This window comes from Rana temporaria, chromosome 12 (genome assembly GCF_905171775.1).
Source record: "Rana temporaria chromosome 12, aRanTem1.1, whole genome shotgun sequence".
NCBI lineage: Eukaryota > Metazoa > Chordata > Amphibia > Anura > Ranidae > Rana > Rana temporaria.
Genome location: NC_053500.1, coordinates 114092071 through 114117628, shown reverse-complemented (window position 1 = coordinate 114117628; position 25558 = coordinate 114092071). Strand labels below are relative to the sequence as shown.

At 46.4% G+C, this 25558-nt stretch overlaps 1 protein-coding gene across 2 annotated transcripts in view; it reads right to left on the bottom strand.

Moving 5' to 3' along the window:
• ELMO2 (engulfment and cell motility 2) overlaps positions 1 to 25193 on the bottom strand; it is a 127801-nt gene extending 102608 nt beyond the window's left edge. For both annotated transcript variants that reach the window (XM_040330266.1, XM_040330267.1), the window contains exon 1: positions 25095 to 25193. The gene's annotated coding sequence lies outside the window, so the exon portion shown is untranslated. The remainder of the gene's footprint in view (positions 1 to 25094) is intronic.
• Positions 25194 to 25558: the final 365 nt, after the last annotated feature.

Below are 25558 nucleotides of genomic sequence, written 5' to 3'. Positions count from 1 at the left end.
GGCTTCACTTCCTGATTCCCTTACCGAAGATGGTGGTGGCAGCACCCGAGAGCCGAACGATAGCTCGGCTTCAAGGGGCCAACATCGCGGGCGCCCTGGACAGGTAAGTGTCCGTATTTTAAAAGTCACCAGCTTCAGTATTTGTAGTGTTTGACTTTAAAAAAAAAAACGGCAGAACTACGGTTTAAAGCAGAACGGCAGAGAAATCTTAAAATGAAAGATCAGGTAAAATAAGTGATGCGGCACAAATCGTCCGACTAACACCAACACTTGGGCACCACTGACACCAATAATGGGCCACTATTCCTCTCACTGACACCAACAATGGGGAACTATTCTTCCCACCAATGATGGTTCACTATTCCTCTCACTGACACCAACGATGGGGCACTATTCCTTCCACAAACACCAGTGATTGGTCCACTATTCCTCTCACGAACACCAACAATGGGACACTATTTCTCCCACTGACATCAACAACAGGGCACTATTCCTACCATTAATACCAATAATGGAGCACTATTCCTCCCACTGACACCAATGATGGGGCACTATGCCACCTACTGACACCAACGATAGGGCACTATTACTCTCATTTAGCTAGATTCAGGTAGCCGGGCGCATCTTTGAGGCGGCGTAGCGTATCGTATTTACGCTACGTCGCCGTAAGTCAGAGAGACAAGTGCTGTATTCACAAAGCACTTGCCTCCTAAGTTACGGCGGCGTAGCGTAAATGGGGCCGGCGTAAGCGCGCCTAATTCGAATGAGGATGAGGGGGGCATGTTTTATGTAAATGATTGGTGACCTGACGTGATTGACGTTTTTTACGAACGGCGCATGCGCCGTCCGTGTACATATCCCAGTGTGCATTGCTCTAAAGTACGCCACAAGGACGTATTGGTTTCGACGTGAACGTAAATTACGTCCAGCCACATTCACGGACGACTTACGCAAACGATGTAAAAATTTCAAATTTCGACGCGGGAATGATGGCAATACTTAACATTGACTAGGCCACCTAGGGGGCAGCTTTATCTTTACGCCGGCGTACCTCTTACGGAAACGGCGTATCTTTACTGCGACGGGCAAGCGTACGTTCGTGAATCGGCGTATCTAGTCATTTGCATATTCTACGCCGAACTCAACGGAAGCGCCACCTAGCGGCCAGCATAAATATTGCACCCTAAGATACGACGGCGTAGGAGACTTACGCCGCTCGTATCTTAGCCTAATTTAAGCGTATCTGGTTTCCAGAATACGCTTAAATTTAGGACGGCGTAGATTCAGAGTTACGTCGGCGTATCTACTGATACGCCGGCTTAAAGCTACCTGAATCTAGCTAATTGACACCAATGATGGGGCACAATTCCTCCCATTGACACCAATGATTGGGGCACCATTCCTCTAACCGACACCAATGATGGGGCAAAATTCCTTCCACTGACACCAATAATGGGTCACTATTTTTCCCACTATCTACAGACAACTTTACAGTACACAGGCCATGATGGGTGGATCAAAACTACAATGGATTCATGAGGAGCCTGACGTTTGTTGACTTCAAGCTATCAGAACAGGAACTACAGGATTCCACCATTTCATCCATCATTTTTCTCAGGTGTCACCTGGTAGCTGGCATGGGTCCACTAGAGCTACAGGAGGGTTGATTAGCAACTTTTTTTGCCAAAACATTGACATTTCTAGTCTTTTTAGACCTTTTTACATTATTATCTCACAGACAATAGCTGCTATGTTGCTCCACCACATGTAGCCATTGTATGATAAAGACATGTGGTTGGAGAGTCTTTCCCACTGTTGTGTGTTACATTCAGAGCCATCTGGGAGGGTAATGGAGTGCGGGGCATGGACACTGGACACTATGGCCCAGATTCACGTAGGAGAGCGCATCTTTGTGCGGGCGTAACGTATCCTATTTACGTTACGCCTCCGCCACTTTGACAGGCAAGTGCAGTATTCTCAAAGCAAAGTTGCGGCAGCGTAGCGTAAATAGGCCGGGGTAAGCCTGCCTAATTCAAATGTGGAACATGTGGGCGTGTATTATGTTCATTTCTTGTGACCCCACGTAAATGGCGCTTTTTACGAACGGCGCATGCGCCGTCAGTGAAAGTATCCCAGTGCGCATGCTCCAAATTAACCAGCAAAAAGCCAATGCTTTTGACGTGAACAGAAATGACGCACAGCCCTATTCGCGAACAACTTACGCAAACGACATAATCAACGGAAAATTTTACGCTGTTCTGACGTCCATACCTAACATTGGTACGCCTCATAGAGCAAAAATAACTTTACGCTGGAAAAAGTCTTGCGCAAATGGCGTATCTGTACTGCGACGGCCGGGCGTACGTTCGTGACCAGGCGTATCTAGCTGATTTACATATTTCTAGGCGTAAATCAGCGTACACGGCCAGCGTAAATATGCAGTTAAGATACGACGGCGTAGGAGACTTACGCTGGTCGTATCTTATACAAATTCTGGCGTATCTGATTCTTTGAATCAGGCCCCAAGATACAACGCCTCACACTCAGAGATACGATGGCGTATTTGGAGATACGCCGTCGTATCTCCTACGTGAATCTGGGCCTATTTTTCCAGTGTTTTCACCCCGATTGGACAGAGGAAACAAGAGAGGCTGGCTCTTATCCAATAAATACTGCAGCATGAATTGCAAGAGAGTACATGGTAATAATAAGCAAACAGCATAACGGACAACTGAAACGTCTCTACAACTGTGCCAGACTAATCCCAGGGACCAGGTATGGAATATAATAATATTAATAAAAAAAAAAAAATTACAATAAAAAGCGCTCCTGCCGTTGGTGGGAAATTCAACTCTCAGTAACGAATAAAATGGGTGGTACAGCCCACAATCTCTAATCTTTTTTATGGATAATATACCGTATATACTCAAGTATAAGCCGACCCGAGTATAAGCCGAGGTACCTAATTTTACCTCAAAAAACTGGGAAAACGTATTGACTCGAGTATAAGCCTATGGTGAGAATGCAGCAGCCACTGTAAGCGGAAAAGAGGGCCAAAAATGCCCATTTGCACGCCTCACTGTGCCCATTGCCACCTCACTGTGCCCATTGCCACCTCTCTATGCCCATTGCCGCCTCCCCGTGCCCGAGTCAGTGTACCTGAAATTTTTACAGGCTGCGGGTGTCCATTCATTGTTTAAATGTCACGGTCTCCTCCTGGTCCCGTTCCGTGATAGGCGTTTCCCAGCAGCCTATCACGGAGGTCCTCTCATCCTTGGACTCGGTTTCCCAGCAGACACTGTGTTCAGTGTCTCGCCTATCACGGACGTTCTCTTGTCCGAGGATGAAAAGACGTCCGTGATTGGCGGAACACTGTACACAGTGTTTGCTGGGAAACGCCTATCACGGAAAGGACCAGGTGGAAGCAACGACTTTTAAACAATGGACGCTTGCAGCCCTTCAGGTACACTGACTCGAGTATAAGCTGAGGGGTGTATTTTGAGCCCTAAAAAAAGGGCTGAAAAACTCGGCTTATACTCGAGTATATACAGTACATGTGCATATGGAGTGCATTTAGCAGGTATGTACACATTTAGGCCCCATGTAAACGGGACGCTGCTAAACGTACGTTCAGAGGCAGTTGGATGCTTTTTTCAACTGCCCCTGAACTTATTCAATGTTATCCTATGTGACCATACACACAGGTTCGTTTATTGCCGTTTTTAGGCAGTTGCGTTTAACAGCGTTTCTTTAAAAGCAAAAAAATGGGTTCAGATGCAGAAGATTTCCACGTTTCAGAAGCCAAGCGTGACTAAATGCAACTAAACGCGGTAACCCGCATTTCGTTTATAGGCGTTTTCCGTTTTGGACTTGTTAAAAAAAATCGAAATGCAAACGCAGCAAAACGCAGCAAAACGTAAATTACTATCAGTCAAGTTTAATCATTTAGGAGCAGTTGTTATAGCGTCCCATGCACATGGAGCCTTACTTGTATAAAAGAATAAAAAGTAAAATTACTAAATGACCTTGAAACTAAATTCCAGGCAGTCAGCTAAACACACAGGTATTCCTCGTTAGACTTGCTAGTAATTGTTTTTTCTAGGAGACTTCCAGGACTGCAACGTGAGAAATAGTTGGTTGCTCGCTCTACAGGAAATACAACAGAACAGGGGAAATCCCTTCCAACCCCTTTGTCTCTTAGTTGAGATGAAATAGATATTCCTCTATCAGTGAAAAGGTGGCAAAAAGGACATAAATCACCTAATAATCAAGGAGGGAGGTAGGCTTGCTGTGCTTGAAGACTTCTACAAATACCATTACTGGCAAGTCTAACAGGGAACTTCCCTAATCGTCTTCTAGGACAGCAACCGTAGAGGAAACAAAACAAGTAAACTCATACCTACCTCAGCTGGTCCAGACTCTGCCGGTTCAGACTGCAGACCCCAAATTTCTGAACCTTCAGCTGGTTCAGCCTCTCATCAAGCCACTGAGAGCCTGAGGCCTCGTACACACGACAGAGATTCTCGGCAGAATTCGCCGAGAAACTCGGTCAAAACCCAGATTCTGCCGAGAATCTCTGTCGTCTGTACAGTTTTGGCTCGATGGAGCCGCCGAGGAGCTCGACGAGAAAATAGAGAACATGTTCTCTATTTTCTCGTTGGCCGCGTTGTTCTATAGGAGAAGGCGGCCCGCCGAGCTCTTCGGCGGCTTCATCCCAAAACGAGACGAGGAACTCGACGTGCCAAGCACGTCGAGTTTCTCTGTCGTGTGTACGAGGCCTGAGCCTGCCACTCCCAACCCCTGCACAACCAAGCACTCGAATGAGCACTGGAGGGGCAGAGCAGAGAGTCGGTGAATCACAGTCAGTCTTCTTTGACCGTTCAGTGTAAAAAGGCTGTTCGATCGTGTCTTCCCTAATCCTCCCCTTTTTCCACAGTCCCCAATCCATCTCATGATAGCAGAGCCCTAGGAGGCACCCTGCACATGCTCAGTTTGGTGTGTATTGCTAGAGAGTTATTTTTTTTTTTTGGTAAGGGTGCATGTGATCAGCACAGGGCCAATCAGCACTGTCCAGACAGAGTGTTAGGGGTCATGCTGCCTTATAGAACAGTCAGAGGAGAATGAAAACTCCTCCTACAAGCTTTAATCAGACACTGATAGAAGTCACAAGACTGCTATATACTGCTGATGAGAAAAGGTATTTTGCAGTTTAGATTTACAAAAAATAATTGCATTTCTGTTTACGATCAGATTTAGTGAACGCAGGGTCCTTGGTTTAGTAACAACTTAAAGCGGAGGTTCACCCTAAAATACAACTTTATACCATGCCATCCAGCATACTAGCGTCAGCTACAGTATGCCTTTATTTATTTTTTTGTGCGCTGTACTCACAGTTCAATCCATTAGTTTCTTTTTAGACACCCGCGGGGAGTAGGCGTTCCTATGAAAAGGGGAACATGATTGACGGCCGGCTATGGCACGTCACGCTTCCCGAAAATAGCCGGAGTAGGACTCGGCTCTTCACGGCGCTATACGGCGCCTGCGCACAGACTAGGAGCTGACTGCGCAGGCGCCGTGAAGAGCCAAGTCCTATTTCGGCTATTTTCGGGAAGCTTGACGCACCATAGCCAGCCGTCAATCATGTTCCCCTCTTCATAGGAACGCCTACTCCTCGCGGGAGTCTGAAACGGATTAAACTGTGAGTACAGCGGAAAAAAATAAATAAAGGCATACTGTAGCTGACGCTAGTATGCTGCATGGCATGGTAGACAAAAACAAACTATTTTTTTAGGGTGAACCCCCGCTTTAATGCATAGAAAGCATTAATATATAAAAAAAATTTTACCTTTACAACCACTTTAATTTGTGCATTTCATGTCTGCCTGAAGTTCAGCTATAACTGACCTCACAAGCCCATACATACTAGTCATTTGCTGATGGTGAATCATTGATTTTAGTAACGATTTGCCATTGATTTCACTGGAAGGTCATCACACTTTCTCGGGATAACCTGCTGCCAAAACACAGAGTGGCTGCAGATTTGATGTGACGCACAAGAGAATGTTAGGTTAAGAGCCTCACTTGTATTTGACCTCTATAGATTCAGCGTTATACCTGTGTGACTCTTACCAGCCAACAGTGTTGCCAACCTACCAGATTGAAATTTACTGACGCAGCCACATTTTTACTGGCATTTCACAAAAGTTACTAAATTACATTTTTAGGTGCAAATTTCAGTATTTAGGCTACAAACAAGTACAATAGGCAAATAGCAATGTGATTTAAGGTAGATATTAAGGTAAAAAAATATATTTTTGTTATTTTCGATATAATAAGGGAAAATTATTTAGTCACATCCCCCTCTGTCACCAACACCCCCTGCCTTCACCCCCCTCTGCGGTGCCTTAATCTCCCCCTGCCTCCAATCACCCCCTGCCTGCATCCCCCTCTGCGGTGCCACCAACAACCCGTCTCCATCCCCCACCCTCTGCAGTGCCACCATCCCCCTATGCGGTGCCACCAACACCCCCTGCCTTCATCGCCCTCTGCCTCCATCGCAGCCACCATTACCCCCTGCCTTCATTAACCCCCTGCCTCCGTCGTCCCACTCTGCGGTGCCACCATCACCCCCTGCCTCCATTGGATCCCCCTCTGCCAGCATCACCTGATGTCACTGTCGGCTGGGCTGTCTGTTACTCTGTCCGTCCCCGATTTCCCTGTGAACTTTGTATTGCCTGGATGCAGCAGGCTCCTCCATTCCGCCGCTGCCACGTGCTGCTCAGCCTCTGAGTCCTGACTCCTGCTCCAGTGCCGTGCTCCTCCGACCTCCTGGTTAGTTACAGATTTAAAATTCTGGCGCGCGCGCCTGGCGAGATGTCCTAATACACCACTCGCCGGCGCCGCGTAGCACAGCCTCTGTGAAATTCGCCGGCCGAATACAGCATATGCTCGGCAAGCCGAACCGATTTTGGCTATTTTTTACAAGCACATTCCCGCAGCCATAGACATTTACGGACAGGGAAAAAAGTGCCTGTTTTTATGGACTGTCCGTAAAAAATAGGATTTTTGTACTCACAGTAAAATCCATTTCTCTGATTTCATGGACGGACACAGCAGCCTTTGACCTTAGGGTTATATGCGCTTCCTTCCAGGATCTCCTGGTAGGAAGAAGCATAACCCTAATGTCAAAGAAGGCTGTGTCCGTCTATGAACGCAGAGAAATGGATTTTACGGTGAGTACAAAAATACTATTTTCTCTTTCGTTCATAGACGGACACAGCAGCCTTTGACCTTAGGATTATATCCGCTTCCTTCCAGGATCTCCTGGTAGGAAGAAGCATAACCCTAATGTCAAAGAAGGCTGTGTCCGTCTATGAACGAAAGAGAAAATAGTATTTTTGTACTCACCGTAAAATCCATTTCTCTGCGTTCATAGACGGACACAGCCTTCTTTGACATTAGGGTTATGCTTCTTCCTACCAGGAGATCCTGGAAGGAAGCGGATATAATCCTAAAGGTCAAAGGCTGCTGTGTCCGTCCATGAACGGAAGAGAAATACGGACGGTTGGCAACACTGCCAGCCAATAGTCACCGAATGTCTGTAATAGACTCGCCAACTTTTATAGATATTTGTTGCTTCAGATCAACATAGCCAGTAAAAGAAAAATCTGCGATGCAAACCCTTTATATTGTGTCTGTACTCTACTACATCTCTATTTCTAACAACTGTCCCCACCCAATAGTATGAGAATGCAACTTCTGTCTTCTCAGATAAGTGGGAAGTGAAAACGTTGAGTGGAAGAACGTGCCGGGAACCAGGAGGATGGAGCAGAAGCATTGTCCCCCCCCCTCCCCGATCGCACAGCTCTGTTGTGGTTTTGAAGTCCACTGTAATGTACGAATATCCAGTGCAAGTAATAATAACATAACTCTCGTCAGTGAGATGATGTAGATGGATTACAGAGCGTGAGGTCAGCCACATGTAATACGTACCATGGGGTTTGAGTAAATGGAAGGAAACTGCTATTACTCAGTGTGAAACCTCAGCGTCCCTCTGCTTAACTCTTCACAAACCACTACAGAATAGTGAAAGATCTATGAACAGACTTTTTACCCCAGAGGAACCCTTGAAAATAAAAGGTCTCAGGGAACCCCAGCTACAAATTTTTTTGACAAAAGTGGCATTGGACCAAGAACTATGCAGTGGAGCTGCACGATTCTGGCCAACATGAGAATCACGATACTTTTGCTTAGAATAAAGATCACAATTCTCTCACGATTCTCAAAAAAATGGCACTTACTAGACTGCGCAGATTTTTTTTATTATAAATAAATAAATATATATATTTATTTTTTCTTGTTGAGTTTAAATTTGATATCGATTTTAATATTTTAAATTAACTATTTTAAAATGTAGATCTGTGGGTGCTGCATGGAGACATAGGGAGGACATTATATATATATATATATATTAGGGCTGTTACTGATCAAAATTTTTGTGTTCGATTCAAATAGTTTATTTTTTTTTTAATCGATTAATCGACTAATTTCGATTAATTATAACGCACATACAGATCCAACTAATTTTAGCTGATCTCCTTGCAGGCTGATTCCCAGTGCAGCTACCAACCACTGGAAAAATGGATAGCAGGATACAAAAAACACACAAAGGCAGCACTCGATGGGAATAGCATTAAAACTTTTATAGTCTTCAAGTAGGTAACAAAATAAATATTGCACTGGAGATAAAATCGATGTAGCTACATAAACTGTAAAAATGGTATGATACTGGTATAAAAATGTGTACAACGATGCCACTGCTGAATCTAGATGAGGAGAAGTTAACATCAGTCCGTCAGCATGTAGATGTCCCGTGAAGGGAACTATCACAACTCCCAGTGGATGGTTGTAGAATCCCAGGTTGATAGAGGGAAGTGTAACAACCGTGTGGCAGATAGTAAGCTCCCGCCGACATGCAGATATGAAGGCACAGCAAAGGAGCCCTTCAGATGGACACGGCAAGACCCGCCGGTGGCCGTGACGTCACCGGATCTCCGACAGGAACTCCTTGAAGCCGGCGGAGAGGCGAGTACAAAAATTAAAGATTAATCGATGAATTAAAAGTTAATTTCCACAGCCCTAATTATTATATATATATATATAATGTGTGTATGTATGTATGTTTCCCTGGGCCAGGGTCTCCGACGAAGAAACGTTGTACCGCCCAGGCATCCACCGCATCACGCTCTCTGCTGACGTCAGTTTCGGTATCAGCGCCATTTGCGTTCCACGCTGGTTCCGACGGCTCCTCCTCCGATCCATGCTACAACCCGGGGACACCTGAAAAATCGCGTTAATCTGGGCTGGAGATCGCGGGGGGGGGGGGGGTGAATCGAGATTACGATTATTATACAATTAATCGTGCAGCTCTACTGTGCAGGCACCATCATGTGGGAGGTCAGTTTGCAACAGCTCAAAGAACACCTGGCAACCTCTGGAGGAACCCCTGCATTCCATGGAACCCTGGTCGAGGATGGTTGATCTACAACAGGGGTGCTCAACGCGTGGCCCGTGGGGCCCTCTAATGTGGCTCGTGCCCTCAAATCAGGGAAGCGCATGTCCATACTCTGGGATGGCAGGTTGGCAAGCCCAAATTGGGATCAGTGGGTTGCCAACTCGCCATGCCAGAGCATCAGCATGCATGGAGTCGGTGCCAGCAGCAGAGGAAGCAGGGGGCACATAAGCTGATGCTTCCTCTGTAGTGCCGGTGTTGTGACGACAAATGCCCACGGGCATGCGCAGTACCGAGCCGCCGAAAGCCACGAACCTCTGAAATGACGAACAGCTGTTGACGGCGCCTGCGCACTATAGCCGACATAGAGCCAAACGCCCCCGCTGTTCATGCAAGTCTGCAAGGAGCGGATTTGTACATGATGGGCTAACAAGCCAATTTCTAACTCCCACAGTGCTGTGTTTGGTCCTCTGAACCCTGTGTCACAGCAAAAACATGAGGGCTTTTTTACTTAGGCAGTTTGCAGATGTTCAAGCTGCAAAACTGTCACCTCCTGAATGTCTGAGTTTTCTTTTTAAATTTTTCCTTTTTTTTTCTTCTTTTAGCCGAAGGAGCATTTTGCATTTAAATACCATGCCACAATCAAGCCAAGCGCTTGGTTTGTGGCTGCAGCATGGTCTGATTGACTTCAATACGCAGGTTAAAAATGCTGCACCATGATGCAAAACATGCTGGCTGCGGTGATGTCTACTCACCCAAGTGCCCATCATATTAGTTTAAAGGTGGACAGTTGGGGGGGGGGATGGGAAAACTGGCATCCAACACTCCCATTTGGTGTTTAGTGGAGGCCACAGAACCACAGCAAGCGGGAGGGGACACCGGCATCCAACACTCCCATTTGGTGTTTAGTGGAGGCCACAGAACCACAGCAAGCGGGAGGGGACACCGGAATCCAACACTCCCATTTGGTGTTTAGTGGAGGCCACAGAACCACAGCAAGCGGGAGGGGACAACGGCATCCAACACTCCCATTTCGTGTTTAGTGGCGGCCACAGAACCACAGCCAGCGAGAGGGAACAACGTCATCCAACACTCCCATTTGGTGTTTAGTGGAGGCCACAGAACCACAGCCAGCAGGAGGGAACACCGGCATTCAACACTCCCATTTGGTGTTTAGTGGAGGCCACAGAACCACAGCTAGCGAGAGGGAACACTGGCATCCAACACTCCCATTTGGTGTTTAGTGGCGGCCACAGAATCACAGCAAGCCGCAGGGGACAACGGCATCCAACACTCCCATTTTGTGTTTAGTGGAGGCCACAGAACCACAGCCAGCGGGAGGGGACACCGGCATCCAACACTCCCATTTGGTGTTTAGTGGCGGCCACAGAACCACAGCAAGCCGCAGGGGACAACGGCATCCAACACTCCCATTTTGTGTTTAGTGGAGGCCACAGAACCACAGCAAGCCGCAGGGGACAACGGCATCCAACACTCCCATTTGATGTTTAGTGGAGGCCACAGCCAGCAGGAGGGAACACTGGCATCCAACACTCCCATTTGGTGTTTAGTGGAAGCCACAGAGCTGTTATTTTGGGGGGGGGGGGGGCAAAGTTTGGAAACATTGGCCAGCGAGAAGTATTGTATTGTAAGAGACCATTGTTCTATGTTTTCTTTTTTTACATGGTTGCTTTAATTGAGGACCCACTAGCAACTTATACATACCTTCCCTTTCCTGGCACTGCAAGCACCACCAAGCTCTACAAAGGCCAATAAATCGGTTGTGCCAAGTGGAAAACTATCAGCTGTGTAGTGACTGCGTCAATCAGATGCAGTCATTGTTTGGCAGCACTAATGTATACATGCATATGTATATACGGGTTTCATGGATGCCAAATAGAATAGCTGGCAGGGGATATTTATCTATTCACGTTGTTTAGCATGAATAGAGGAATCAATTGATTTAATCTCATTTAGCCCACGTATGGCTAGCTTTGTGGGTATGGGAAACATGTCACTAAGGCTAGCCACACACACCGATTTTCTTTGTTCAGCCTCCAGGCTGAACAAAAATAAAAAAATTGAGCCGATTTCTCCATCTACACAAAACACAATGGATTGATGAATCTCTAGTTGCGTCTATTGTATTCTGACAAATGGCGACACCAGCTGCCAGAGTAGCCTATTAGTCCCTATTAGCCAGGACACTGGGGGGTCCATCTCTGTGACCGTCCTCGCGGGAACCGCGGACCCGATCGCCGTCGGTGTCCCGCGATTCGGTCACAGAGAGGAAGAACGGGGAGAAGTAAGTGTAAACAAACCCTCCCCATGCTTCCTAGTGAGACTGACACTGATCGTCTGTTCCGTCATAGGGAACGACGAACAGTGATGTCACACGCCCCCCCACAGTAAAAACACTCCCTTAGGGCACACTTAACCCCTACAGTGCCCCCTCCTGGTTAATCCTTCACTGCCAGTGTAATTTTTACAGTAACCAGTGCATTTTTATAGCACTGTTCCCTGTAAAAATGACAATGGTCCCAAAACAGTGTCAAAAGTGTCCGCCATAATGTTGCAGTCACGATAAAAAAAAAAAAAAAAAAAAAATCGCTGATCGCTGCCATTACTAGTAAAAAACAATATTAATAAAAATGCAATAAAACTGTCCCCTATTTGGTAGACGCTATAAATTTTGCGCAAACCAATCAATAAACGCTTATTGCGATTTTTTTTACCTAAAATATGTAGAAGAATACGTATTGGCTAAAACTGAGGGAAAAACATTTTTTGTATATATTTTTTGGGGATATTTATTATAGCAAAAAGTAAAAAATATCGATTTTTTTTCAAAATTGGCGCTCTATTTTTGTTTATAGCGCAAAAAATAAAAACCACAGAGGTGATCAAATACCACCAAAAGAAAGCTCTATTTGTGGGGAAAAAAGGACGCCAATTTTGTTTGGGAGCCACGTCGCACGACCGCGCAATTGTCAGTTAAAGCGACGCAGTGCCGAATCGCAAAAATAGGATTTTTGTACTCACCGTAAAATCCATTTCTCTGAGTTCATAGACGGACACAGCATCCTTTGACAGTAGGGTTATATCCGCTTCCCTTTAGGAGAGTTTAGGCAGAAAAAAAGCACTTTAAGTGTTAACAACACATTCCTCAGTGCAGCTCCTCCCAGGGGGCGTGGCCCCCCGGGCATAACCCACACCCTGCTCTAGCAGCCTCAGTTCGTAACAAGCAGTACAAACAAAGGAGGGGTGGGTGCTGTGTCCGTCTATGAACTCAGAGAAATGGATTTTACGGCGAGTACAAAAATCCTATTTTTGCGATTCGGCACTGCGTTGCTTTAACTGACAATTGCGCGGTCGTGCGTCATGGCTCCCGAACAAAATTGGCGTCCTTTTTTGTTTGGGAGCCACGTCGCACGACCGCGCAATTGTCAATTAAAGCGACGCAGTGCTGAATCGCAAAAATGGGCCAGGTCCTTTAGCTGCATAATGGTCCGGGGCTTAAGTGGTTGAAACCAGGTGAATATAAACTGCTGATGGGTGGACAGTAAAGTAAACCTGTCTTTCATTCTGCATGGGCAAGTATTCACAAAACTAGCATGAACATTAATGATTTCCTGGGATGGATTTTCCTGGCCACCCCAGACAGGGCCGGTGGTGGTGAGGGTACGCTGGGCATAATCGATGCAATCAGAACTGTTTATGCCATGAGCAATAGTGCTTTCTTATATCTATATGTACCTTCACACATATAATTGGTCATCCAATCAGGGCCAGCTATGTGCTCAGTCTATAAACAGAGCGCTGACATATCCTGGCCACGCTGATCTATCACGCCAGTATTTTTTTGCTTTTATGCACATTTGGAGACGGTCCAGATTTTTTTTTTTTCTCACTGTCAAAATCTATCACGTTTGATTGCTCAGATATGCCCTGAAGAGATACACAAAATCAGAGCTGCCTAATTAGCTAAATGTTTCAGACGGGGGTGCACAGCCTGACAATCTGTTAAGTGTACAGTCAGATCTGCTTCTTGTCTCCCAACCGGAATCATGTCTAAGCTTTTTAACGCTTCGGGAACTGGTGGATCTTTCCAGCTAAGGATCGTATTGTAAGCTTCAGAGAATTTGTAACCACAATGAGAAGCATGAATTCAATTAGGAACAGAGCTCAGAGCTCCATCATACAAGGACACATGCAATATTATGTATTAAAATAGAATTTGTTTCATATTGTTCATATGTTGTGTGTTTTTTTTTTTTTTTTAACCACTTAAGCCCCGGACCAAAATGCTGCCTAAAGACCCAAGGTGTTTTTACAGTTCGGGACTGCGTCGCTTTAACAGACAATTGCGCGGTCGTGCGACGTGGCCCCCAAACAAAATTGGCGTCCTTTTTTTCCCCACAAATAGATCTTTCTTTTGGTGGTATTTGATCACCTCTGCGGTTTTTATTTTTTGCGCTATAAACAAAAATAAAGCGACAATTTTGAAAAAAATGCAATATTTTTTACTTTTTGCTATAATAAATATCCCCCAAAAACATATATAAAAACATTTTTTTTCCTCAGTTTAGGCCGATACGTATTCTTCGACCTATTTTTAGTAAAAAAAAAATCGCAATAAGCGTTTATCGATTGGTTTGCGCAAAATTTATAGCGTTTACAAAATAGGGGATAGTTTTATTGCATTTTTATTAATTTTTTTTTTTTTTACTACTAATGGCGGCGATCAGCGATTTTTTTTTCGTGACTGCGACATTATGGCGGACACTTCGGACAATTTTGACACATTTTTGGGACCATTGTCATTTTCACAGCAAAAAATGCATTTAAATTGCATTGTTTATTGTGAAAATTACAGTTGCAGTTTGGGAGTTAAACACAGGGGGCGCTGTAGGAGTTAGTGTTCACTTAGTGTGTGTTTACAACTGTAGGGGGGTGTGGCTGTAGGACTGACGTCATCGATTGTGTCTCCCCTATAAAGGGGATGACACGATCGATGCGCCGCCACAGTGAAGCACGGGGAAGCCGTGTTTACATACGGCTCTCCCCGTTCTTCAGCTCCGGGGAGCGATCGCGACGGAGCGGCTATAATCAAATAGCCGCACCGTCGTCCCGGATCGCTCCCGAGCGAACCTGACCGGCGCATGTAGCGGGGGGGGGTTCCGATCGGACCCCCCACCCGCTAGAAGGCAAGGACGTACATGAACGCCCATGTGCCTGTACGTGCCATTCTGTGGACGTACATTTACATGCGGCGGTCGGGAAGTGGTTAACCACTTGCTTACTGGGCACATATACCCCCTTCCTGCCCAGGCGAAATTTCATCTTTCACATTGTGCGACGTGGCTCCCAAATAAAATTGACGTCCTTTTTTTTTCCAACAAATAGAGCTTTCTTTTGGTGGTATTTGATCATCTCTGCGGTTTTTATTTTTTGCGTCATAAACAAAGAAAGAGCGACAATTTTGAAAAAAAAAAAAACAATATTTTTTACTTTTTGCTATAATAAATATCCCATTTAACCACTTAAGACCCGGACCTTTAGGCAGCTAAAGAACCCGGCCAGTTTTTGCGATTCGGCACTGCGTCGCTTTAACTGACAATTGCGCGGTCGTGCGACGTGGCTCCCAAACAAAATTGACGTCCTTTTTTTTCCCAACAAATAGAGCGTTCTTTTGGTGGTATTTGATCACCTCTGCGGTTTTTATTTTTTGCACTATAAACAAAAATAGTGCGACAATTTTGAAATAGTGCACAGTGGGGGGGGGGGCCGGGGTCTGAGGAGTTCGGCCCACCCTCGTCCTTCCACCGTCAACGGGCCATTCAGAAAGTGCAGCACTTCGCACATGCGCCTTAGCCCCCATTCACATCTAGGCGTTTTTACGCCTGTAGTGCTACGCCGCTGCCGCCAGAGGGATGAGAACACATGTCCCTCTATGGAGATGGTTCACATCTCCACGCCGAACGCCTGCCGCCTGAGAAAAGGTCCCGGACCTTTTTTTCAGGCGGCTTTCGGCGTTCGGCTAGGAGATGGGAAGCATTTCCATAGAGGGGGTCAATCTGGGGCACATCTAGGCGGACAATACCGGTGTTTTGTCGCCGCAAATCGCGGTACAAAACGCTGCTATTTGTACCGCGATTTGCGGCGACAAAACGCCGCAAATTTGTCTGCCTAGGTGTGGATGGAGCCTTAGGGAAGCGGCTGTGATGCCGCAAGGCTTCACTGACAGTTCCCCTTACAAGGAATGGCGGCGGCGGAACCCGAGAGCTGATTGAAACTGGACAGGTAAGTGTCCTAATATTAAAAGTCAGTAGCTACAGTATCTGCTGCAAACAATAAAAGACAATTTATAAAATGGTTTCCCACATGGGTTCAGTTTAAAGTGGACTTATAAAAGAAAAAAATAACCTAAAAGGGACTAGAGAAGACAAAAAGTAAATAGGAAAAACCTTTGCTGGAAAAAATCCCAGTACTTTTGGTAATATAGTGTATGTAAACTATTGTCTCAGAAATAAAGCAGTACTGTCCGTGATTATTTTTTTTTAATTTGCACCAACATACAATTTTTCAGGACAGGCTTTCGGGGGGGGGGGGGGGGGGTCCCCTTCTTCAAGGTCCTAGCAGTACTAGGACAATAGTAAACTATTGTATGGCATGCTGGAAGTTTCTGTGATCAAACAATTTAATTCTCCTAAAATACCCGTTGGGCACCCTATCCATACACCCACATAAGTTATAACAATTAAAGCGGAGTTCCGGCCACAATTTCACTTTTTAAATATACATACCCCTGTAATACACAAGCTTAATGTATTCTAGTAAAGTTAGTCTGTAAACTAAGGTCCGTTTTGTAAGGTTGTTACAGCATTTAGACACTTTATAAAATAGAAATTGACTGGGGCCATCTTAAGTGTGGGCATCATGAAGCCAGACTGTATGACTTCCTGGATTTCAGCCTTGCAGATCTCGCACATGCTCAGTGCTGCACAAGCAGTGTCAGATCAGGTTTCAGCACCTGTGCTGTCCAAGTCACATGATTCTTTGAGACTGGGGAGTGCACAGACTCCTGGAAAGTTACACCCACTACATTCCCAGGAGTCTGTGCGGTGTAGGTTAGGATGCATTAAGCACCTAGGTGCAGGAAGTGGGAAGATTAACTATTCTGCCTAGCAACAACACTTTGAAGGCATCTAAAAAAAAAAATTCGTAAAGGACTAATGACATTTTTTTAAAACTACTGATGTAATGTTATATTTATGGGTGGAACTCCACTTTAACTTCTCTTATTCGCTCCCTTTTGTTATATCGGTTCAATAAGTGCAAAAAAAAAAAAAAAAGGGAAGAAGTTAATCCTGCCAGAGATCCAACAAGCTGATAGAGCAGGGCTCGACAAAATCCGGGCGCCCGGTCGCAACTGCGACTAGAATTCGCGACCTGGCGCCCGGGGGAAGCTTAGGCCTGCAGAAGGCCGCAAAGCCGCAGCCTCAATCGCGCAGTGGGGGGAGCACGGAGACACAGGATACCCCATCCTGTGTCTCCGTGCGCCCCCACCTCCACCGCCGCGCCGGCCGGTAATTGAGGCCTCGGCTTTGCGGCCTTCTGCAGGCCCAAGCTTCCTTCTGTGATCTGGCGCCATCTTGTGGTGGCCGTTGGCATGACAAGTAAATCAGCAAATCTAATGGAGCTTCCACAGTGTTTTCACTGCCATCTCCTTCCCTCTAATTAGAACGCCCAAACATTATATATATTTTTTATTCTAACACCATAGAGAATAAAATGGCGGTCGTTGCAATACTTTCTGTCACACCGTATTTTGGGAAAAAATACACTTTTTTTTTTTAATTAAAAAATAAGACAACAGTAAAGTTAGCCCAATTTTTTTTTTATATTGTGAAAGATAATGTTACACTGAGTAATTGATACCCAACATGTCACGCTTCAAAATTGCGTCCGCTCGTGGAATGGCGACAAACTTTTACCCTTTAAAATCTCCATAGGCGACGTTTAAAAAATTCTACAGGTTGCATGTTTTGAGTTACAGAGGGGTTCTAGGGCTAGAATTATTGCTCTCGCTCTACCAATCGCATCGATACCTCACATGTGTGGTTTGAATACCCCAATACCGTTAGCATTTCACACTAACGGTGCTTAGTCATAGCTGACTAAGCACTGATTGTTAGTGTGAAATGCGTCAGCTCTTCTGTCCGTTCTGCTCTGGCATGTATTTTTGGTTTCAACTTTTGAATAAAAGGCAAAAACTTTTTTGGAGTGCGGCTCTCCAGAACTTCTTCCTGTTTTATTGCCATATGCATTGCCAGCACCTGGGCTTCTAAGAGATATTTTCACCTTTGCTTGACCTACCTAGAGCAGTGATATCCCCTTCCCTATTTTGATTCCTGGATTTTGCAGGTTAGTAAAACAGCGATATCAGAACCGATTCAATCATACAGTTTGTAGTGTACATAGGATTTGCAAAACAATTGGACAAAGGAATAATCCTAAACTTTGTTTTATCTCATGGTTACTGTGAAATTGTGTGAATGCCTCAATGCAGTACAATGTTATGTCAGCTTGCAGAGCTTGGATTCATTGAACGAGTTTAGCAAAAATGTAACTATTGCAGAATATACATTTCATCCTGAATAAACCAAATTATTAATGCATCTTAAATAGAAAACCATCTTTAGATAGATTTTTACTCCAAAAGCATTTATTCAAATAATCCGATTTGAAAATAAAAATAAAAATACGGTTTAACGCAGAGGTCCACACACCGCTTTTCGGAACCATCCCCCCCTCCAGTGTCACATTTTGCTCCTTTCAGGGGGGAGGAGGTGCAGATACCTGTATAATACAGGTATTTGCACCCACTTCCAGGCATAGACTCCCATGGGAGTCACGTCCCTTGCCCCCCCCCCCCCCTGATGTCTTCTGGGAAACACACTGGTCCCAGGAGAGAGTGGGGACCAGTGAGGACACCACATCTAAGGGTTCATGCACACAGGACATTTTTACAGCTGCGGTTAGGGGCGTCTGATGTGTTTTTTTTTTTTACTGCCTCTAAATGCCTCTCCATGTTGGCCTACGTGTCCATGCACACAAACTGTCAGAGGCGTTTCGAGGCATAAGCATTTAGGGGCAGTAGAAAAAAAAAAAGCCAGCCTGTGCGTCCAGGAGCTGAGGCTGTTGAGCTGTAAAATGAAAAACATCCAAAAAAGCACCTAAACACCGTTACAAGCCGTTAGCCACGTTTGGCACAGTGAGGCAATGGCACAGTGAAGCAGGGAGGTGAGGTGAGGCAATGGCACAGTGAGGTGAGGAGAGGCAATGGCACAGTGAGGAAATGAGGTGAGGTGAGGCAATGGCACAGTGAGACAATGGCACAGTGAAGCGGTGAGGTGAGGCAATGGCACAGTGAGGTGAGGTGAGGCAATGGCACAGTGAGGTGAGGCAATGGCACAGTGAGGTGAGGCAATGGCACAGTGAAGCAGTGAGGTGAGGTGAGGCAATGGCACAGTGAAGCGGTGAGGTGAGGCAATGGCACAGTGAGGTGAGGCAATGGCACAGTGAAGCGGTGAGGTGAGGCAATGGCACAGTGAGGTGAGGCAATGGCACAGTGAAGCGGTGAGGTGAGGCAATGGCACAATGAGGTGAGGTGAGGCAATGGCACAGTGAGGTGAGGTGAGGCAATGGCACAGTGAGGTGAGGTGAGGCAATGGCACAGTGAGGTGAGGTGAGGCAATGGCACAGTGAGGTGAGGTGAGGCAATGGCACAGTGAGGTGGGAAAGGGTGTCGTCTTATACGGCGAGTATATCCCAAAACCAAAATTAGGGGGTTGTCTTATACGCCGGCAAATACGGTACATGGTTTTGGTAAATCTGAAGACAAAAAAACTGCAGAAAATCTAATAGTGTATATGGGGCCCAAGGACTGGTAAGCTGTGATTTGTTACATTTTTTTCTTTTTGGGTTTAGATCCAATTTTACAATTATTGCAGCTCCAGTATAAAACTGCTTCCTACCAACACCCTTCACTGTCACTACAAATAGACATGGGGGAGGGGAGGGGGGTACTCTGAGTATTGCACTGATCTACTGAGAACACTAACCGGCCCTAGGCTAGTAATGTGGTAACGGTTATCTATCATTTATACATGGAACCGTCGGATGCTCTGGAGTCAGGACATCTGTTTTGCCTCAGGCAATGAAAAGGTTAACTGTCATCAGCCCATGAGATGATCAAATATGGGAATACTTCACTACCGATCTATAAGAGGATTGGGATATAAACATGGAGGTTTGTCTCGTGTCTATCAGCGGGCATCAAACTAAAACTAAACTTTTTTTTGCCATCTGTGGCCAATTATAAAGATTTCCTCTCATTTCCTGTCCTGTACACACAACAGGAAGTAAGAGGATCTCCTTCCAATGTGAGGATAATGCATGCCGTGGAAGTCAATGTGGAACAAATTATTTTAGTTTCCATTGACTTCAATGGGGTAACTCGCTTTGATATGCGAGTACTTTGGATTACGAGCAGTCTCCTGGAACAGATTATGCTCGTAATCTGAGGTTTCACTGTATTTAAAGGGGTGTTCCAGCCATTTTTTTATGTTTATTAAAAGTCAGCAGCTACAAAAAGTGTAGCTGCTGGCTTTTAATAAACATACACTTACCTGCTCCAGCGACGCGCCGGCCGGGGCTCCGCTCCTCTCCCCCCCTCCCCGGCCGGCATCTTCATTTCAACTGTAGGCACCCGGCCGTGACAGCTTTCGGCTTCACGGCCGGGCACCCACTGCGCATGCGCCAGCGGCGCACGCACGCTCCCACGGCATCACTGAAGTGCCGATGCGCGTGCCTGGCGGCCGCAATATCCGCCAGGCACCCGCGATTGGCTGATACACAGACAAGGACGTGGATCTGTGTGTGTAAACAGAGAGGAGACCGATCTGTGTCCCTTGTACATAGGGACACAGCATTGGTCACCTCCCCCAGTCAGTCCCCTCCCCCCACACACAGTTAGAAACACTCCCAGTTTACACATTTAACCCCTTCCTCGCCCCCTAGTGTTAACCCCTTCACTGCCAGTCACATTTATACAGTAATCAATGCATTTTTATAGTACTGTTCGCTGTATAAATGTGAATGGTCCCAAAAATGTGTCAAAAGTGTCCGATGTGTCCGCCGTAATGTCGCAGTCCCAATAAAAATCGCAGATCGCCGCCATTACTGGTAAAAAAAAATAATAATAAAAAGAAAAATCATAATTCTGTCCCCTATTTTGTAGGCGCTATAATTTTTGCGCAAACCAGTCGCTTATTGCGATTTTTTTTTTAATAAAAATATGTATCGGCCTAAACTGAGGAAAAAAAAGTTTTTTTTTTAAAAAATTGGGATATTTATTATAGCAAAAAGTAAAAAATATTGCTTTGTTTTCAAAATTGTCGCTCTTTTTTTGTTTATAGCGCAAAAAATAAAAACCGCAGAGGTGATCAAATGCCACCAAAGGAAAGCTCTATTTGTGGGAAAAAAAGGACGTCAATTTTGTTTGGGAGCCACGTCGCACGACCGCGCAATTGTCAGTTGAAGTGACGCAGTGCCGGAAGCTGAAATTTCGCCTGGGCAGGAAGGGGGTTTATGTGCCCAGTAAGCAAGTGGTTAAAAGGCAAATCAATTTATAACTTTTGCGTCTTTCTGGATATTATTGTTGTTATTCTGTTTCTCACTGTTAAAATAAACCGACCAATAAAGTTATAGACGGATCATTTCTCTGTCAGTGGGCAAACGTACAAAATCAGCAGGGGGGTCAAATACTTTTTCCCCTCACTGTAGATGTACAGCACTGTGTAGACGGTCAGCGTTCTACAACTACCTGGAATAATAAAGAAATCCGGTATAATAACTGGAGACACAATCATCAGATCCTTGCCTGTCCCCAACTGTCACTGCGACTGTTACGTGGCAGACAGAAGGGTGACATCTGTTTGGGATGTTCTTCCCTCATACAGGAATACAAAGCGGTATCACCAAGAGCCCTTTCACACTGGAAACGCCTAAAGCGGAGCGTTAAAATAGCGTTAAAAAATGTTAAAATAGTGGTAAAACACAGCTATTTTACAGCGTTTTTACCGCGTTTTCAATTAATTTCAATGGAGAGGGGCGTTTTTTTCAGCGCTCAAAAGCTGCTCCAAAAGGACTTTTCTCAACGCTCCTCCAGCGCAACGCCTCAGTGTGAAAGGGTCCATTGAGATGCATGGGGAGCGGTTTATGAGCGATATTTTTACCGCGAAAACGCACCAGTGTGAAAGGGCTCTAAGGCTCCAATCACAGGAGAGGCTTTCGGTTCTCGCGAAGAATCGCAGCGCTTCTGCCTTCGATCTCAAATCTCACTGCAACTGCCAAACGCATGTTGGCGTGACATTCTTTTTCAATGGCACCTAAAACGCAGTGCGGTTCAGCTGCGATCATCACACGATAAATTGTATGGCAAATCGCACCGTGCATAGCCTGTCGCCAAATAAAGGAGAAGCTTCTTTTTGATGACAAGCTTCCCACTTTGCCGGGGAAAAAATAAATAAATCGCACTGGGTTTTAGGTGCTACAGAAAACGAATGGCGCCTGAATATGTGATTTGCAATTGCAGTACAATTTTGCAATCGCGGGCAGAATCGCACTGATTTCGCCCGAGATCCCAAAACGCCAAATGTGAATGGAGCCCTCGCTCACACTGGTGCGATTTGCCATGACAGTTCCAAATCGCATCCCAGCAACAAAACCGGTCAAATCGCCGCGACTCAGAAAAAGGTTCCTGTGCTTACTTTTTTTCCTGATTTAAATGCGACTTGCATAAACTTCTGTTAAATGAAGTCGCAATGAAAGCAGGAGGTGCAAATTGCACGGTTTTGCAGCTTTGCGATTTCAAAACTGCACTGGTGTGAACCAGGGCTAAGGGTCAGTTCACGCTGTAAAGCAGCTGTTTTAGCCTCGGTTGCCGCTATTGCGACCTGAAAGACACGCGATTTTGATGCGACTTGAAGCAATGCCTGTGTATTCTCCAGGTCTATGGACCTCAAGTCGCATTAAAGTCAGACCAAAGTAGAGCAGACGACTACTTTGAAGTCGCACAGATATGAACGGTATTGATGTCAAGGGGGTACGACTTGTCATGCGACTTTGCCAAATCGCATGACAAGTCAAGCTAGTGGAAACGTAGCCTGAGCGTGCGATTTCGCACATTGCAACACATTCAGTTTTTGACAGCCCATTGATACAACTGCACAGTACGGCAGGTGCCATTTAAAAAAAAATCACGCCGCACCAAGCCGCATGTTACTGCAGTTCGCTGGGCGCAAACACTGACAATCGCACTGCGTTGTGCGATCGTTTTTGTTTTTTTTGGGGGTGGGGCATTAAGATAACATTGAAGCGGACGCAGATTTCATGGACACAATGCGATGCAGGAAACACACAGGATTCGCTGCGTTTCCCGAATCACATAAGTGTGACCCGACCAATCAAAGACCTACCCTCACCTGGGCAGCACCTACCTGACGCGACACTAATGGCCCCGTACACACGATCCGAATATCGTACGGAAAATGTCCTCCGAGGAAGAATTGGATGATAATCGGATCGTCAGTACAGAGCTTTCGAGAGCCAATCACAATTCATCCGTGACGGTGCGTCCATAGTGGGCGCAGGAGCGCCGCCCCCTCTCTCAAGTCTACAATACATAGAGATTCATGCATTGCATAAAATCTATAGACTGTCGCCGCTGCCGCCCACTATTCAGATGGCCCCCCCCCCCGGGGAGCGCCGGCCATCTGAATAACAGCAGTTCGTTGGTGTTTGGAAGTGTCTATCCGAGCCAGCGGCTCTGATAGGCTTTCCGATTACAGCCTGCTGACTCTAATTGGCTTCCAAATAGCACGGGGTGTGCGTTCCCTGGTTACACTGACACTCGTCTCAGCCAATTAGGTTCACCGGGTCTGGTTACTGGTAACCTGATTGGCTGAAGCGACATTGAGGGCGGGACTCGGGAGAAGACATCGAGGGAGCGCAGAGGGAGGATGGCTGAACCGAGAAAGGGAAGTGCCGGGGGAAAGCAATCTGGCCGTTTTTGACGGGGCAAACTGGCGGCAATTGATGGGCACAGTGGCGACAATTGATGGCATGGCACAGTGGCTGCGTTTGATGGCACAGTGGCTGCGTTTGATGGCACAATGGCGACAATTGCTGGGCACAGTGGCGACAATTGCTGGGCACAGTGGCGACAATTGCTGGGCACAGTGGCGACAATTGATGGGCACAGTGGCGACAATTGATGGGCACAGTGGCGACAATTGATGGGCACAGTGGCTGCATTTGATGGGCAGTGGCGACAATTGATAGGCACAGTGGTGACAATTGATGGCACAGTGGTGACAATTGATGGCACAGTGGTGACAATTGATGGCACAGTGGCGACAATTGACGGGCACAGTGGCGACAATTGACGGGCACAGTGGCGACAATTGACGGGCACAGTGGCGACAATTGACGGGCACAGTGGCGACAATTGACGGGCACAGTGGCGACAATTGACGGGCACAGTGGCGACAATTGACGGGCACAGTGGCGACAATTGATGGGCACAGTGGCGACAATTGATGGTTTATTTTATTTTCGTTTGTTTGCGCCCCCCCAAAAAATTTTGAGCACCAGCCACTGCATCCGATATTATTTTATCGAACATGCACGGAAATTTTCCTCGTACAATACCGGACCGTACGATTTTCGTTTAGACATCACTTCTGATTTTTTTTTTTTTCTGTGATACCAAATTTTCGTGACTCAAGTAACCCATTTAATTTCTACTTGCGACTAGTAAACGGAAAAAGTCGGACGATCGGTCGCCCCATTTTCGGATCGTGTGTAGGGGGCATTATTGATTGGGCGATACGTTTAGCTTTGCGCCTTATCTTCCGCACCTCTGAAAAGTTATCTGCATTGGGATCACTTTTCAGGGGGGCAGCAAGGCGGTGATGCCGTACCTCCTCACCACCAATTTTAACCCAGTAATTACTGCACAATGCCATGTATTTCACGCAGGTGCGTGGCGTTTGCGGCGCTCCCACGTTTACGTGGATGGGGGTGACAGGAGCGATCGTTTTTGCAAAGCCATGTAATTGCCCCATCTGCTGCTTATGTGGGGGGGAGGGGGGGGTACTAAAAAATTGATGTGCCCTTTTAATGCCCCCCTTAAGTCGTAGGACTGCCCTCCTCTTCCATAGATGATCTGTACGATCAGATTGTATGGTGTATGGCCAGCTTGCTCACAGTACGATTCCTCCTGCACACATGGGATCCACAGACCAGATCCCGGTAGATCGGTGCCCGGGGATCCCCGCACTCCTCCTCTGATCGCTCTTATTGTCCTCAGACGTTCGAGCTATATATAGATCCACAGAACGATGATCCGGTCCGGTACCACCCTTCCCCCCACAATCCGGGACATCCCGACCACCCGCTGCAGGTAACCCGGATCCCCCCCAAAGTCTGATCCCCCCCCCGGGGCCTCCCTTACCTCTTCCCGGCTCCGCCGCTCCCTTCAGTCCCGTTGCCGTGGTAACGCCCTGGAGGCGGGCTCTCCCTGGACACTGCGCTCATTGATGCAGCTCAGCTGTCACTCAGCGGCGCAGGCTGGACTGCGAGTGGAAGGCGGGGCGGGGCTCGGCCGGACCGTCCGCTCTCATTGGCTGCAGCCCCTGTCACCTAGGCCGGAGTTTAGCCCAGGAGTCTGACTTTTTGTTAAAGTGACAGAGCAGAGGGGCTCAGCGACCCACAATGCACTGCGGCGGAGAGCCAGCCAGACTGGTCCCAGCAGGAATGAATGAATGGGGGCCAGTGATTGTAAGAGCTGGGAGCATCCTGGGCTGGCCTGGGGACTGTCACTTGTCCTGGCTTGTAACTTTCAGGAGTCTTTATATACCCAATCCAAATCACACCGTTGGGCGCATTCGCACTTTCGTGTAGCGATTTTGTATGTCG